The sequence below is a fragment of the Vulpes lagopus genome, chromosome 17, assembly GCF_018345385.1.
Source record: "Vulpes lagopus strain Blue_001 chromosome 17, ASM1834538v1, whole genome shotgun sequence".
NCBI lineage: Eukaryota > Metazoa > Chordata > Mammalia > Carnivora > Canidae > Vulpes > Vulpes lagopus.
The window spans coordinates 21,595,803-21,610,317 of NC_054840.1; the positions used below are offsets into that span (position 1 = coordinate 21,595,803).

At 44.1% G+C, this 14,515-nt stretch overlaps 1 protein-coding gene across 17 annotated transcripts in view; it reads right to left on the reverse strand.

The window, feature by feature from the left end:
- The window catches only part of LOC121477519 (LIM domain containing preferred translocation partner in lipoma), a 667,092-nt gene that overhangs the window by 620,875 nt on the left and 31,702 nt on the right, over positions 1-14,515 (reverse strand). The window lies entirely within an intron of this gene.

Sequence of the window (14,515 nt, forward strand, 5' to 3'; positions counted from 1 at the left end):
AGGAACCTTGGAAATCCAAGGCCATTTTAGACTTCCAAGAAAGTCAATGAAGAGAGTCAAGGGTGGAGAGAGTGAGCTTGAGAAAACCATCGGCCCAGGTCACTGGCACAGGAGGAAGTGTTAGATTGGGCGTCCCAGCTTCTGGCATCTGTAACAACCAGCCCAGTGGCTTCAAAAACCCCATCTGTCTCTAGGTCCCAATTTCCTTATCTATAAAACAGGGTCATGAACAATCCTGCCTGGTACCTCCCCTTAATTTGTATAGAACCAAAGAGTTAACGCGTATGAAAGTCTTGAAAATTTCTCAGCTGTATACCTATATTATCATTTTTATTATAACTTCAAGTAAAAAAGTTGAACCACTACAAAAACTAAATGTAGTCATCTTAAGGCACCTACTCCAACAGCATGACTCCCTGTATGTTGCCTGAGTTTTGCCCCAGGCTCCCTGCACATCCAGAAGGTGCTGCCAGCTTATCCCCACATCATCCCAGTTTTCCCAGTTGACCCCAACCAGTAATCTGAACTGCACAAAAAATAATGTCCAACAGCCCCCGGACCAGCATTCAGGATCTCCAGGATGAGCCCTCAACCCATCTTTCTAGCCACATCCCCCATTATATTGCTACATGAATCCCTGACTCCAGGCAAGAATGTACCCCCAATTCCTCCCAACCCCAAGATCTGGCCAAGTCTCCCCTCTACTGCTATGCCTCCAAATCCGATTGCAAAATCTCTTTGCTGTGCAATGGGGAAGTGGATCCCCTGGACTGGAGTATTCTGTGATTGAGGTGTGGCCAGCAGAGTCTTCACGCCCCATCCTTTCTCTGCCGACGGTCCCATCCATTTCTAGTCCAGAAACATCCATATCATAAGAAGAAGAAATACTTCTGTATTTCTTTGCATTCCACCAATCTTTCCACAATGCCCCATCTTTTTAAATGCTTAATGGCAGACATGACCATGACACCTGTTTAACAAATGAGGAAGCTGAAGGTCCCTGATATAGTTAAGTAGCTGAGCCTGTAGCAAAGTTCGGAGCCTGTGTCACTACACACTCTCCCCCAGCAGCGGAGTGCAATCAAAACTCTGCCATAAAGGTGCTGGGCTGGCCTGCGGTGAGCTCGCTATGTGACCCAGGCAAACCACCCTCCCTCCCTGGACCACCGCATCCCATACATCCACACCCTGTTTCTCTCCTCCTGAAGGGTTTCAGAATGAAACACTGGAGGGGTGCTAACAAAGTAGCATCTCACACGCATGTTCGGTCAGTTCCGTCCCGAGTCCCAAAGCCCATCCTGAAAGGAGGAAGGAGGACTGACCCAAAGATCAAAGGACCCCCAGAACTCTACGGGGTGGCGCAGGGACCACCACATGACAGCATCACCACTCAGACCAGCAAGAGCTCCCTTAGAGCAGCTGTAGCCATGGTCACAAGCACAGGAAGCTTGTCTGCAAACTGCTGGTGGGACTGGTGATTTTTAATAAGCTGGCAAGGCAAGAGCATTAATGCGGGCTCACAGTTCACACTTCACGCGCCTCATGGCCTATGGGCTCCACAAGGGAGGGCAGTGAGAGAGTCCCTATCTCCTTCAAGATGCTTAAGACATCAGCTTCTCTCTGCAGTGTAGGCAATGAATGCACTACTGCCTGAGCTCCACCCTCTCATTTGATGTAGAGACAAGGTGCGGATAGCAGGCCGCCAGTGTACTCTCCTAAAGTCCAAAGGCTGCCTGCCAGGCTCTCCCAGGATCACAGGATCCTTTATCTGGCAAAAATTCAGATGCCAACTAGTCCAACTCCTCTAAACGACTTGCCTGGGGCTTTCATTCCTTCAAAAAGGTGTCACTGGTGTCTACTGGAGACACAGTGCTAAGATAAGGCTAGGTTTCTGCTCCACAGACTTTGCACTAATATTTTAAGTGGCTTCCCAATGACAAGAGAGTAAGTCTAAGTGCTTTACCTAATACCTCAAGTTTCTTAATTGGCACTCAACCTTCTATTCTCACCATAAGCTAACTCTCTCCACTGCCACTCAGCACACATCCTTTGCTTGACTCAAACTGAACTCTTAGCTCACACTGTTCCCTTTGCTTGACTTACTATTATTCCGAGCCCAAGATCAAATATAGATATCCTACATATCCTTCAAGGCGTGGTCATTCCCAACAGGAATGAGATTGCTCGTTGAAGAAAGGCAGTTATTTCCACAATGCTGCATGCATTACAGGACATCTAGCATCTCTGGCCCCACCGACTGAATGACAATAGTGCTCTGGCCTCCAGCATTGAGACAACAAAGAGCACTCCATCACATCTGCACAGGTCCCTGAGAGAGATGTTACTGCCCCCCAACCGAGAACCACCCAACCACAGTCACCCTACGTGAAACCTGCCTTGCTTCTCAATCCAGGTGGAATCCCTTCTCTTTGAGTTTGCTCAGCCTGCTGTCCAGACGTCAATCATAACCTTCGTGTAGTCTTATTACGTCCCTGGCTCAGTCATTCTCTTTCCAGTCAGGGCTCCATCCATGACTCTTATGCCCACAGCACCAAATCTAGCATAGTGTCAGGCTCATAGTAAGTATCTAATAAACATTTGTGAACAATGTAAACAAGACAACTGTCCAGGGCATGACTCACAAGAGGAGATTAAATTGAACAGGAAAATTTGTAATCAGATTTGTAATCAACCACTTTTATCAAAACTAAGGAGAACCCATTATGATGAACAGAGAGCAATGTATAGAACTGTTGAATCACTGTAATAAAACTAATAGAACACTGTATGTTAACTATGCTGAAATTAAAAAAAAAAAAAACACTAAGAAGAACACAATCCAGAAACTGAAACTAGGCAAATGGCCTGCATTTGGGGGATAATAAGTATATTTATGTTATATATTTTATGTAAATAAACAAACATTAAGCAGACCATTAGACCAAATTATACTGTGGTATTACCTGATGGTACATATTAAGTGTCTGGGGATAATAATGCATGGGCACGTCTAAAGGAGTGTGCAGGTGGCGAGTATATTCTCTCAATGGGCTCATCAGAACTCCTTCCCACCTCTAAAGCACTTCCTTCCTGCTCTGCAGAAGCCAACTGCTAAAAACTACATTTCCCACAAGGCCTAGAAGCTAGTGAATTAGCACCCAGCAATAAGATGGACATGAGTGAGACCTTCAAGGTGGAAGAGAAGCTAAGGCTTCCTGCCACTATTTCTACAGGCAGGTACCATCATCATGGAGGGCTGAGTCAAAATGCCGCTCCATGTGGCAACCCAGTGTCCTACCATCCACTATGAAAACGCTGAGAACAGTCCAAGGGCCCCAGCAGTGGTTTCCTAATCCCCTCTTCCTCACACCCAGACTGTGGCTATGGAATCAATCCTGAAATTCAATAGCTGCTGATGTAGCCTCCTGCTCCCACTGTTCCCACTGTTCCAGCCTCTCTAACAATTTTGTGAGCATCTTTCCCCAAATTACTCCCTTTCCACTTAAATTATGTGGAACATCTTTCCTGCACTTTCAGCCTGAAAATACAGAAGGCTGGGGTGGGTGGCGGGGATACAGTAGATCTATCAACTGATGATCCATTCCTCTCCTTCTTGATCTGCTCAAGTAAGACTTATGTCTATCTGTACCTAAGACCTTCTCCCTTGCTCGTCTGGAGGGGAGAAAAAGAGCTCACTTCACCACAATGAGCCTAACAGACCTAAGCAACGTAAATTGTAGGGCATGAGCTAATCAGAACTACACAAACTAGCTTATGGGCAACTTAAACTCTAATTCCTATAAAACAAAGTGCGTTTATAGCATAATCGTGGACTCTTTCCCGAGAATTCTTGGCTTGACCTCTGTGTTTTCCAGAATGGCCGCTGAATACTTCAGTACCTCAAAGGCATGCCGGCTGCAAAACTAACCCATCTGCTCTGTGCAGCCCCACAGAGTCGGCCTCCAGAAAGGTCTGTTCCTGTCCTTGCTTTCTCATTTGTAAAATAGAGATACCGACAGTACCTCCCTCATAGGTCTGCTTGGAGGATTGGATGAATCAGTACAAACAGAGCAGCTGCAACAGTGGCTGGCAAGTGGTGACGCTGGCTAAGTGTCACCTGGTGTGTAAACCTAAGAGCAATCTCAGGATGCAGGTGTAAGTCCTACTCTACGAACAAAGAAACTGAGACTCAGACAGATGATATAACTGGTCCAAGGACAGTAAGCAAGGAGCAGGGGCAGGATCCAAACCCAGCTCCATGGCCTCCCACCAAATCTGAAGTTCCTTGCACCTGAGCACCCTGCTTGCCGATATGCACGCCAAATGGAAAAATGTATTCATCTGGAGGAGGAAAATCGGCCCATACATAACAGGGCTGCACCCTGGGAGCTCTCCGGGCATCCAATGTCATAAGCCCTGCCCTTCAGCACAGTCAGCTCCTGTGGGTAAAATTAGCTCAGCTCTCCCCCAGTGCCGCCTAGAGCCCCGAGGCAAAAACTCACCCTGGGCACAGCACAACCTCGCCTGACCCTCCCAGGAAGGGTCCCTCACGCACCTCATTAGGGCCTGAGATGACTCATTTTGCTCTTTCCTGTCTCTGGCTGCTGAGGTCACCTCTCTGCTATCCAGAAAGACAGCTCCAAAGCTCCAAAGAAGAAGTAAAGATGAAAATGCAAACCATTATCCTGGATTCCTTTCCCCCAGGGCAGTTTACGAGTGAGGATGGGACGCCTGTCTGCCATGCCAGCTGTGGACCAGGGGAAGGAGGCTCTGCTGAGTTATATAACCAAGCTGAGGACCAAAGACACACACTGGCCCACATGGACTCCTAAGACTGGCCTCCTTATTGTACTCTAGTGAGGACAGGGGAGGGGCCTATTCTATATTCTTGTCCCCTGTAGAACACAGCACGGAGAGGATGACTACCAGGGTTTCTTCTGCATCCTCCCAACCCACTGCCACCAGACTTGAAGGCAGAGCTCAAATGCCACCTCTCCTGGGGCCTTCCCCGCTCCCATCCTACCTCACTAGAATTCCCACTGCAACTTCTATAAGCATTTACCTCTACCCTTTGCTCTTGGGCATTGATTCATTCAACAAATGTCTCTTGTGTACTATTTTGGACTTGAGGATACAGAATTAAAAGAAATGAGCTTTGTTCTCAAGGAAACGCTACCAACTTCAATAAATAGCTAAAAATGGGGGAATTGGAGTTACCAGGGGTCAGAGGTTTATTCCAAGCAGAGATATCAGAGCACAATCTTAAAAAGCATATGGGAGCTACCATGAAAACCTGGGGGAAAGGAGCGATGTCTTACCAGGGAACAGTGTGTGTTATGTCATGGAGGCTACAGAGAATCTCCTGGATATTCCTGGAATGCAGGATCTGTCTCAGAGGTTAGTGAGATGATGATGGAAAGAAGTAGGGGTCAAATAACCAAGAGTCTTCTGCTTTAGGCAAAGGTTTGTGGATTTTATCCTGAATGAAGAAATTATCCAAGGATTTTAAAAAGAGACAGGGCATGAATGGATTTGCATGTTTGGAAAGTCACTCTAGACATCGGGGAATGGGATGGACGAAGGGCAGAATAATTAAGCCACGGCAGGTGAGAGATGCTAAGGGTGGGAACTGAGGCAGGACAGTGCAGATGGAGGGGGGCAGGTAGGAGTCTACCACGGTTGATTTGGATAAGATCTGAGGATGATGACAAGATAGAAAGGTGAGGGGAAGGGGGCAGGTATCCAGAACGTGTCCCAGTTTCTGGGCTTGGGTGACTCCATAGACAGGGGGTGATATTATTTGTTAAGGCAACAATGCTAAGACAGCTTGAGTCTCAGGTAACTTTAATATTTCCAACTGGAGCCCAAAAGACACTTACCCACATGGCTCTGAGGCTCAACAGTTCTAAACTGAATGTAACCACCTGGGAGTCACGAGCACAAAGACAATGAAGGTGGCCAAAGACAAAGCTCTGTGATACCAACGTTTATGAGACGTGAGGGGAACAAGAGCCTGGGAAGCACCCGTGAGGAGGAGCCAGAAAGGCAAAGGAAGAATGGAGGAAGCAAGAGTGGTCAACAGTGACAAGACCGTGGGGGCCAGATCAGAACAGTGCTAAAAAAGAAATGAAGGTGGCCCTCACAGACTTGGGTAAGAACGGCTTCCGTCAGACTGACATGGGCTCAGAAGCCCAAAGAAGGCGAGACCAGGCAAAGAAGGAAAGAGGGGGAACGGCATGTTGTCAGAGAAGGACATGTGGGTGTGTATCTCACTTCCCCCACTAGACAACGAGCTTCCAAGCAGTGCTGCCCAACAGAAATAGAATGCAAGCCATAAATGTATTTGTCACTTGCTAGCCTAAGCCACATTTTTAAAAAGCAAGAAAAAGGCCGGAGAAATTAATTTTAATAATACAATTCATTTAACCCCATACAAGCAAAATATTACCACTTTGTAAGTAATGAACATAAAATTTATTAGTAAGGTATTTTATTAATTCTATAAAGCCTTTGAAATCTGATAAATACTTCACACTTACAGCATATCTCAATTCAAATGGGCCACACTTTAAATCCTCAACAGCCACATGTCATTCTGATTTAATTTTGATGAATCGGGGCTCAGCATGGAAGCTGGCACATTATACTTTTGTAAAAAAAATATATATATATGATGAAATGAATAGATAGGTGATGGACAGAAGGATGAATGCATGGATGGATAGAAGAATAGATGGGTGGATAAATGGATGGACTGTCATCCATTGAGAAAAATCTGTGAACTTTCCATGGCTTCTCACCCTCTATCAATAGTACTTTAAATTCCCAGTCTTGAGTCATATTATGACTAGAGCATTGGCATAGCTTAATATTAATATAAACAGCATAATTTCCAATCCTTGTAAACTTCTTCTCTTCCTTCAAAAATCATAAATGTTGTCAGTCTGATTTTCTTAGAGCAAAACAACTCTGTGAAACACTAATGACTAATGAGTCACAAATATCTCAAGCACTGACCTCTCTGAACCTCCATTTCCCCCACCCAAAAACTATAACCTCAACTCTGCATACCTCATAGTCTCACTGTAAAACTCAAACTAGTGAAGACACTAAAATATACGGAAGAAAGGTATCACCCAGAAATCTCCTTATATTATAAATATACGCCATATGAGCTTGTAACATTATAAACTACCATATCTATGCGCACATATTCATAAACAAGCAAAACTCTGCAGGGCTACATAAACATAGTATTTTAACTTCCAACATCACTATTCTTCTCTTCTCCCTTCAAAAACCACAGAAGGTATGGTCACTTTGATTTTCCTAGAGAAAAACAACTAGGCTTTCCCAGAGTCATCACACTCTGAGGTTCGCAGAACTGGGTAGAGCCTGCCTATAAAGAGGAGACCGACAAATGCTGGTCAGGGTCTGACCATGCCTGGGAGATGGTGTCGTTGAAGGCTTCATCACCTCTCTACAGACAGTACATGGAAAATGCCCTGTACGTCACTTAGAGTTTCATAGTGAAATATTTTCCCTACCCTACCCAATTCCAAGAGCTATGTGTACGTGGTACTAATTATTTGGTTTCATCCTGCTTTGAGTAGAAAACACAAAAATATTGGGGGAATCAGAAAAGGCATAAAGTTAAAATAAGGACTTCTTAGGTGCATAGCTGCCAAGTGGAAAAAAAAAATGAAGATGATCAATCTGTTTTTTTCTGCTGGTCAGGGTCACTATCAACAAACCTGATGTAAAAACTTCCCTCAAAACTGTGTGGCTAACTGACCAAGAGTAAAGAATAGTCACAGACTCCTGAGATGAGGGTGCTCACCTGGCTGTCCAGCACCCTAATTTAGCAGGAAAGAAACAAGACCAATAAGAAGGTCTGAAGGCCCTGAGATTGGGTAGGAGACCATGGGAACACAATATGTGAGTAGCAAAGCAAAGCCTCTAACCCTATTGGCCAGAACCCACATCTTTTGCTATTTCTCTTTATGTGACCCCAGTTTTTAAAGCCAAATTAAAAATACCCACTGACCCATCCAGCTAGATAAAACTACTGATAGACAGGTTGCCAAGAACACCACCAAGGAAAAAGTTCAAAAACAGATAAACTCTGTGGCAAATGTCATTTTATCCAAACTCAGTTCTACTAGCAAAAGATAAATTATTGTTCCATTTCGTATTTCTCAGCCACGCATTCTCCATGGCCATGGCCAGTAAAATCCTTGCGGCAAAGCAGCCATCACAATCAGTTTCCAGCAGACCATGCACAGAACCCTTCTGTGTCACCCTTCTGTGCCTGACCACACACAGACCTGTGCCCTCACCTGCGCTAAAGTTACAGGAGAGGCCAAATCCCAACCAGGAACTACGCTGCTGAGGTATTCTGAGAAAGATCTAGATCACAAGACCAGAAATATGCAGCAGAAGGTAGACTGAAGCAGCCATCTCCCCACCAATGGTCTTGCCAAGGGGACGGGAAGGCAGCTGAGCCGAGGCTCCCTCTTCCCTGAGCATTGCCACTGCTTGGAGGAAGGACTCTAATCCTCATTTTGCAAACGACGGCAGAGGCTCCAGTTTTTGTTACAAGTTACACTTCCATGCAAGAAACACACCGGTTCCTCATAGATGTCACTACAAAGTCACAGGCCGCAGAGGCTACACGGTGTTGGAGTGGGGTGTTCAGGCCTTGCTGTCAGACCTGAGTTCAAAGGCACGCATGCCACTGTGTGACACTGCGCAAGGCACACGCTGAGTTCTGATTTAAGCTGTAAGATGAGGGAATGACAAAAACCTTACCTCTGCTGGCAGATCAGAGACCATGCTAGCACACCTGGCACATGGCGACTATCTATGACTTACAATAAAAATAACGATAAAATGCACCTGCTCCTTCCAGGTCCAGATCTTTCCCCTTCCCTGGTGAGAGGGGTAACGTGGACATCCTGCTGTCCCTCCTTCCTCCCCCGCTCTGTCAGCGGTACCATGGTGCTCACTCACAGGTCCCTGAGCACAAAATCCCTTCTGCTCCAATCCCTCAACCAGTCAAGGTCCATGCTGTTTCACACAACAGTGCTCTTGCCCATCTTCTCCCTTTAGCCTCAAAAATTATTTACCAGACTCCTATTCATCTCACAAAACCCAACTACAAAAAAAAACTCCACATCATTGACCCCATGAAGCCTTTCCCGTCATTCTCTCCATCGTACTTTGTGTGCACATCAGTACACTGATGGCATGAAGGGTACTGGACACCAATGCAAGGCTGGTATTTCCCAGTTCACAGAGATCCAGTCACACATGTTGCTAAAATATTTGAGTGTTTCTTTGCCTGCTGTTAAGAAGCTTCTGTTTCAAGGCCCCCAGATGAGACCCCAATTTTCCCAAACCATCCCTGAAGATCCCAGGACCTCTCCCCTATCTGGGAACAAAAAGATTCCCCTGGCAGAGCTGGTGTCCCTTCAGTACCGGGTATTATACACATTTAAATATCATCCCCATCAACATGGATAACTCACCTACTAAACTAAATGCTGATCTGCACACTCTGTGGAACAGGACAGATTAATTACTAGGTAGGATGCTCCCTCAGGGCCAGAAGCACATGACCCCTGAGCAACCAGAGGACTCAACAGAGGGCAATCAGTGAACTGATTCACGACATCTGCTACGCCATTCGCTCCTCAGCCATGTCCTGGCACATAGTAGGCCTTCAATAAGTTCCTACTGTCCACGTGCCCCACTGCCCTACTGTGTGCAAAGCTGGACCCAATCTGACTTCCATCGCCTGCAAATATCCCATCCACCTCCCTGGCCCCAGCCACAGTCCCCCCATCTCTCTTCCTCTCTCCAATGGCACATCCCCCAGGCCAGCTCTCTGCTGCACGGTTCCAGTGGTCCCAAACCTCACCCAAACTTGTCTTAGATTGGCCTGGGGTCCTCATTCTAGAACTACAGAAGTGACCAAAAAAAACATGTTCCCTCAAGGTACCCATAAGAGTTCTCCTTTTAAAAGTTAACCAAAACTAGTGGAAACATTCCTTGTATTTTCTTATAACCAACTGAGGTTTTAAAAATTGTTGCGTATCACATTGGTTCACTTTCTCTTCCCTCATCATCCAGTGTGGTAGGAAGGACAGAGTCTTCTGTCCTCAATATTAACAATGAGGAGGTGACTTCTCCAAGAAACACAGCTGGTTCAGAGCATAGCTGGGGCTAAAGTCAAACCTCAAGCATCTCAGCCCAGAGCTGTCCAGTTTCCTGGGCCAGCCCAGCTCAGTAAAACATGATCTTATTGTGCTGGGATGCGTTGGACTAGGATGTAGCTATGTCACCCGCTGTCCCCTAATGCTGCTTCCTGCATAGCACCTTCCACTCTCTGACAGCAGAGATTTGTTTACTTGTTTGTTGTCTGTCTCACTTCCCAGACTGCAAGCAGGATGAGGCCTTGGACTGTGCCTGTCCCCTTCATCGGGCCACACATGGACCAAGAAAAGAAAAGGGAATTTGGACGGAGCCAGACTCAATAGTGACTCCCTGAACTATCAGTCATCAGCAACCTAACCATGGACAAATAACTCAATCTTGGGACACCTGGGTGGCTCAGTGGTTGAGTGTCTGCTTTTGTCTCGGGTCGTGATCCAGGGGTCCTGGGATTGAGTCCCACCACATCAGGTTACCGCCAGGAGCCTGCATCCCCCTCTGTCTGTGTCTCTGCTTCTCTGTGTTCTCTCATGAATAAATAAATCTTTTAAAATAAATAATGACTTAATTTCGCCAAGCCTCAGTCTCTTCATCCTTAACATCAAAATAATGACACCTACTTCCCATGTATTTGGGAGTAGTTTTAAAAAAATATGTATTTGCCAGAGTTCCATACATGATGAGCAATCAATATACGCCTGCTTCTCTCTTTCTGTGCCAGTTACCAGCTGTGCTTCCCCCCCCCCACCCACCTTCACACAGCTCCTTCTCCTGTCAATCACTGCAGCACTAGGACCACAATTGGCTCTTCTCCCCCTCAACGTGTCAGCCCCTCCCCCAGACACTTTTTTTCCCCAGACCCCTTTTAAGGCAGGTGTCTGAGGGAGACCTAGCCAGAACCTGTAGCCGGAGCCAACCACATTTTCATGTCTGCCAAGCTCTGACCTACTTCCCAGCCAGACCAAAGCAGGTGATACTCGTCATGATTCAGCACAGACTTGCTTATTTTTCTCAACTCATCTTGGACATAGGACCTAACCCAGAATCGTGGACTCGTGGAGCTCAGAGCTGCAGGGTCCACCAAGCCAAGCCCACCAAGTCCAACTCTGCTGTTTAATAGATGTAGAATCTGTATTCTAGGGAAAGGAAGCATCTTAACCAAGAACAAACCCCCAAATTCCCCTATGATTAGAAACAACAGCATGGCTCCAATTAAACCATAACAGAGGGCACTGGCTGGCCTACTACTTTCTCTCATCCCAGGAATGATTCCTTATGTCTCAAAGTTTAAATTCTCCCTCATTCCATTCCAGGCAAATGTATTCTCTCCATTATTAAATATTCTGCATCTTTCTACACGATGGAGAATCTCTCTAATTTCCAGCCCCATGAAGTTCAGTCTAGACACCTAGAAATTAAAGATTGCAAATGTTTTAAATTGTATGAGATGGTATAAGAAAATCCAAGAGACCAGAAGTGAGAAACTATGGAGACAAAACTTGGTTCTGGCACTAACTACTTATATGACCTTAAGTGAGGCCATCTCCCCTCTGGATTCCCCTTTTCTTGTATTAAATTGGGACTGTTGAACCAGATCCTCTCCAGGCTATGATATTCTGGATCTATGTGTCTCAGCATCACCTTCAGTACAGTATCATCACCCATTATCCAAAACAATTAGACTCTGACTCATTAAGCTCAGAATTGAAAGCAACTGGGAATGTATCCTTTCACACGTGATCAGTGTTCATCAATGAATTGCAAAGCTTTTCAAAGGCAAGGGTTCCATTTTTATGTAATTATGTCACAAAGACTTTGTAAATACCAAAAAGCAAATGTTGCCAGACTGATGAAATTGTATGGTAACAAAAAGCCGTGGGGTGACAATAAAACAATAAGGCAGTCTCTTCAACAGATCACAATTTAGGCTTCTTATGACTGGAGTTTTTCACAGTGGTCCCTTTATTCTAATAATCATGCCATTGCTCAAATCCCTTCTTTAGAAACTATGTATAGAAGCAGCTGTAGGTCTTGTAGAATATTCTCAATGGGAGTACCTCTTTGGTTTTTGAGAATGATTCTGATTTTTCCAACAGTCACTGAAAGACTGTTCCAGTGAATAAGGGAAGTAGGTGATCCAGCTGGAGGTGATGATGCTGAATAATACTTGGCCAAAAAAGAAAAAAAATACACAAAGCTTGTGAGTGATAGCAACATCATGGGTATAAGTCACACAGCCACAGCTGAGCCCAGATGCCTCATTTAAAGAGGGCAATACTCTGTGGATTTCTATGCAGTAACAGGTTTGCAATAAGACACACTAGATCTTTCTAAGCTGCCAAGAAAACTCAACATGTTGATTCAGAGGTAGTACTTCTCTCCTTCCTACTGCACCTTTCCCCCAAAAAATGTTCCTTAATAAGAAATGTCAAGTGATCCTCACTAGAATCCAACGTGAGCATAATCACAGGACTATGTCTGTAAAGATGATGTCACAGATTTCCCAGTTTTCGTTCCCTACTAAGCACTCATAAAAGAAACTAATGCATTAAAATATTCATAACAGCGTTACTTATAAGGCAGAGATTGGTAATGATACATATACAAAAATATGTAAATGGCTCAATTTGAAAATATACATCTAATCGATGGCCTAGGAGTAGCCATTACAAACACAAGAATTATAAAATAATTTGGAAATGTTAATGAATATTCAATGGAGAAAAAAAGAGCAAACAAACTGCCTAGTAAGAATATGTATAAGAAAATACTGGTGGATAATATTTTAATAATATATCTGCTTTGGAAAAATAATGATGATGACTAACAGCTAATAGCATGACTCAGGATTCCTCCATGAGAGCCTGGAAATACTTGAAACTACGAGAAAGGCTGGAGATTTAAATAGAAGGAGGCAATCAGAAACTCCAGAACAAAACAAAGGACGGCATGAGAAATCATGACCAAATTTAGAGAAACCAGCCCAATATAAAAGAAAAATCAATCAATTTCAAAAGGAAACACAGAAGAGACTCCAAACAAGCAAGAGAGCAATTAGAAAGACAGAAGATATATGGGTTATGGCAGAAAATACTTAATTTTCTTCTTCCAACCAAAAAAAAAAAAAAACTTAGACTCGAAGAATATTAAAGAATAAGAGCCAGAAGAAGAAAAGGCAAGAAGTTCACCGTGCAAATAAAACAAAAACCTGGGACAATTTTAAACAACTGGAGGAGAAATAGGAGAATGTGCTAGATTGTGATGCTAAGGGAAAGTTCAGTCCCCCGTGAGTGGCTTGAAGGTGGTGACCTCAGAACCCTAGAAAAGGAAATGAAACCACAGCACATGACTTAACTCTGTATTGAGCAATATTTACCTAGAAATCATAAAGTAAATGTTGTTGATTGTTTTCAGCTTTTGAAATCAACCCACAGACACAGCATGGAAGACTCAGTATAGTTACAAAACTATGCACATGTGCATTTTACATTACCAATTATAAATGAGAGAAAGGGAAATGTCACATAAAACATAAGTGACAAATTATGAACAGAAGTGAGACAGAAAAGGTGAAGAGAAGCTCCAGCATCTTCATCTTACAAAATGGCGGGTGAAGAGACACTGTCCAAAGTTGATATAGCAAGAAATAGTGATCTATGCACATTATATAAATTCATAAAGGAAAAGGGATTATAAGGGAAAGAAGGGGAACTAAGTGGGAAAAATTAGAGGAGACAAACCATGAGAGACTTCTAACCCTGGGAAACAAACAAAGGGTTACGTAAGGGGAGGACAGGGAGAGAGGATAGGATGAGTGGGTGATGGGCACTACGGAGGGCACTTGATGGAATGAGCACTGGGTGTTATACAATATGTTGACAAATTGAACTTAGATTTTAAAAAAGACTGAAAAAAGAAAACTCATAAAGGACATGGAGAGAGAGTAAATCAGTGATGCAACTGTCAACAATTGGGAAGGAGGGATGCAAAGTACCACTGGGGTGTAAACAAGCTCATCCCTGCCTATCATAAAAGTCAGGAGGCATATATAAAACTAATAACTCAAACACTAAAGATATAAGCACACTGTTTACAGAGATGACAACCACCACCGGAAGAATTTAAAACAAAAAAAAAATGTTACACGTGAAGGATGAGATCAGGGTGGAGAGAAATAGGATAATTCTTGCTCTTTTACAAACGCTTTTGTATTATTTCACTCTATTTTTACTATGAATATTTACTTAAAATCTTTTAAAATTAAAAAAAAAATTTAAAGGGTACCTGAATGGCTCAGTTG